The sequence below is a fragment of the Leiobunum rupestre genome, chromosome 10 (assembly GCF_980474605.1).
Source record: "Leiobunum rupestre chromosome 10, qqLeiRupe1.1.hap1, whole genome shotgun sequence".
Lineage (NCBI taxonomy): Eukaryota > Metazoa > Arthropoda > Arachnida > Opiliones > Sclerosomatidae > Leiobunum > Leiobunum rupestre.
Window position 1 is genome coordinate 13,316,240 of NC_143393.1, and position 2,500 is coordinate 13,318,739.

Genomic DNA, 2,500 nt, shown 5'->3' on the forward strand with positions numbered 1-2,500 from the left:
AATCTGTTTGTTAGAAAGATTTTCCGAGGGGTCCGTCCGTGATTTGAACGCGAGACCTCTCGCACCCAAAGCGAGAATCATACCCCGAGACCAACGGACCACGTTACTTTGCTCTCAATATGTGAATATCCCGTTGAAGTCTCCTCCATAAAACTGATTCGTAGAAAGATTTTCCGCGGGGTCCGTCCGGGATTTGAACCCGGGACCTCTCGCACCCAAGGCGAGAATCATACCCCTAGACCAACGGACCATGGTACCTTTTTCACAATATGTGAATATCTTGAATAACCCGTTGAAGTCTCCTCCATAAAACTGATTCGTAGAAAGATTTTCCGCGGGGTCCGTCCGTGATTTGAACGCGAGACCTCTCGCACCCAAAGCGAGAATCATACCCCGAGACCAACGGACCACGTTACTTTGCTCTCAATATGTGAATATCCCGTTGAAGTCTCCTCCATAAAACTGATTCGTAGAAAGATTTTCCGCGGGGTCCATCCGGGATTTAAACCCGGGACCTCTCGCACCCAAAGCGAAAATCATACCCCTAGTCCAACGGACCATGTTACTTTGCTCTCAATATGTGAATATGTAGCCTAAACCGTTGAAAAATTCTCCATAAAACTGGTTTGTAGAAAGATTTTCCGTGGGGTCCGTCCGGGATTTGAACGCGAGACCTCTCGCACCCAAAGCGAGAATCATACCCATAGACCAACGGACCATGGTACCTTTTTCACAATATGTGAATATCTCGAATAACCCGTTGAAGACTCCTCCATAAAACTGATCGGTAGAAAGATTTTCCGCGGGGTCCGTCCGGGATTTAAACCCGGGACCTCTCGCACCCAGAGCGAGAATCATACCCCTAGACCAACGGACCATATTACTTTGCTCTCAATATGTGAATATCTTGAATAACCCATTGAAGTCCCCTCCATAAATCTGATCGGCAGAAAGATTTTCCGCGGGGTCCGTCCGGGATTTGAACCTGGGACCTCTCGCACCCAAAAAGAGAATCATACCCCTAGACCAACGGACCATGTTACTTTGCTCTCAATATGTGAATATGTAGCCTAACCCGTTGAAAACTTCTCCATAAAACTGGTTTGAAGAAAGATCTTAGGCGGGGTCCGTCCGGGATTTGAACCCGGGACCTCTCGCACCCGAAGCGAGAATCATACCCCTAGACCAAAGGACCATGTAACTTTGCTCTCAATATGTGAATATGAAGCCTAACCCGTTGAAGACTCCTCCATAAAAACTGATTGGTAGAAAGAATTTCAGCTATGTCCGTCCGGGATTTGAACCCGGGACCTCTCGCACCTAAAGCGAGAATCATACCCGTAGACCAACGGACCATATTACTTTGCTCTCAATATGTGAATATCTTGAATAACCCGTTGAAGTCTCCTCCATAAAACTGATCGGTAGAAAGCCTTTCCGCGGGGTCCGTCCGGGATTTAAACCCGGGACCTCTCGCACCCAAAGCGAGAATCATACCCCTAGACCAACGGACCATATTACTTTGCTCTCAATATGTGAATATCTTGAATAACCCGTTGAAGTCCCCTCCATAAATCTGATTGTTAGAAAGATTTTCCGAGGGGTCCGTCCGGGATTTGAACGCGAGACCTCTCGCACCCAAAGCGAGAATCATACCCCTAGACCAACGGGCCATGTTAGTTTTCACTATATGTGAATATTTTGAATAACCCGTTGAAGTCTCCTCCATAAATCTGATTGTTAGAAAGATTTTCCGAGGGGTCCGTCCGGGATTTGAACGCGGAACCTCTCGCACTCTCAGCGAGAATCATACCCCTAGACCAACGGACCATGTTACTTTTTTCACAATTTGTGAATATCTTGAATAACCCGTTGAAGACTCCTCCATAAATCTGATTGTTAGAAAGATTTTCCGAGTGGTCCGTCCGGGATTTGAACGCGAGACCTCTCGCACCCTAAGCGAGAATCATACCCCTAGACCAACGGACCATGTTACTTTGCTCTCAATATGTGAATATGTAGCCTAACCCGTTGAAAACTTCTCCATAAAACTGGTTTGAAGAAAGATCTTAGGCGGGGTCCGTCCGGGATTTGAACCCGGGACCTCTCGCACCCGAAGCGAGAATCATACCCCTAGACCAAAGGACCATGTAACTTTGCTCTCAATATGTGAATATGAAGCCTAACCCGTTGAAGACTCCTCCATAAAAACTGATTGGTAGAAAGAATTTCAGCTATGTCCGTCCGGGATTTGAACCCGGGACCTCTCGCACCTAAAGCGAGAATCATACCCGTAGACCAACGGACCATATTACTTTGCTCTCAATATGTGAATATCTTGAATAACCCGTTGAAGTCTCCTCCATAAAACTGATCGGTAGAAAGATTTTCCGCGGGGTCCGTCCGGGATTTAAACCCGGGACCTCTCGCACCCAAAGCGAGAATCATACCCCTAGACCAACGGACCATATTACTTTGCTCTCAATATGTGAATATCTTG

General features: G+C 46.8%; 6 non-coding genes across 6 annotated transcripts; all 6 read right to left on the reverse strand.

Moving 5' to 3' along the window:
• Window positions 1-178: 178 nt before the first annotated feature.
• On the reverse strand, window positions 179-250 carry TRNAP-UGG (transfer RNA proline (anticodon UGG)). Its single transcript has one exon. It is a non-coding gene; the product is annotated as a tRNA-Pro (tRNA).
• An 873-nt stretch (window positions 251-1,123) lies between these two features.
• TRNAP-CGG (transfer RNA proline (anticodon CGG)) lies at window positions 1,124-1,195 on the reverse strand. The gene has a single exon. It is a non-coding gene; the product is annotated as a tRNA-Pro (tRNA).
• Window positions 1,196-1,442: 247 nt separating this feature from the next.
• TRNAP-UGG (transfer RNA proline (anticodon UGG)) lies at window positions 1,443-1,514 on the reverse strand. Its single transcript has one exon. It is a non-coding gene; the product is annotated as a tRNA-Pro (tRNA).
• Window positions 1,515-1,917: 403 nt separating this feature from the next.
• Window positions 1,918-1,989, reverse strand: TRNAP-AGG (transfer RNA proline (anticodon AGG)). The gene has a single exon. It is a non-coding gene; the product is annotated as a tRNA-Pro (tRNA).
• An 87-nt stretch (window positions 1,990-2,076) lies between these two features.
• On the reverse strand, window positions 2,077-2,148 carry TRNAP-CGG (transfer RNA proline (anticodon CGG)). Its single transcript has one exon. It is a non-coding gene; the product is annotated as a tRNA-Pro (tRNA).
• A 247-nt stretch (window positions 2,149-2,395) lies between these two features.
• Window positions 2,396-2,467, reverse strand: TRNAP-UGG (transfer RNA proline (anticodon UGG)). Its single transcript has one exon. It is a non-coding gene; the product is annotated as a tRNA-Pro (tRNA).
• Window positions 2,468-2,500: the final 33 nt, after the last annotated feature.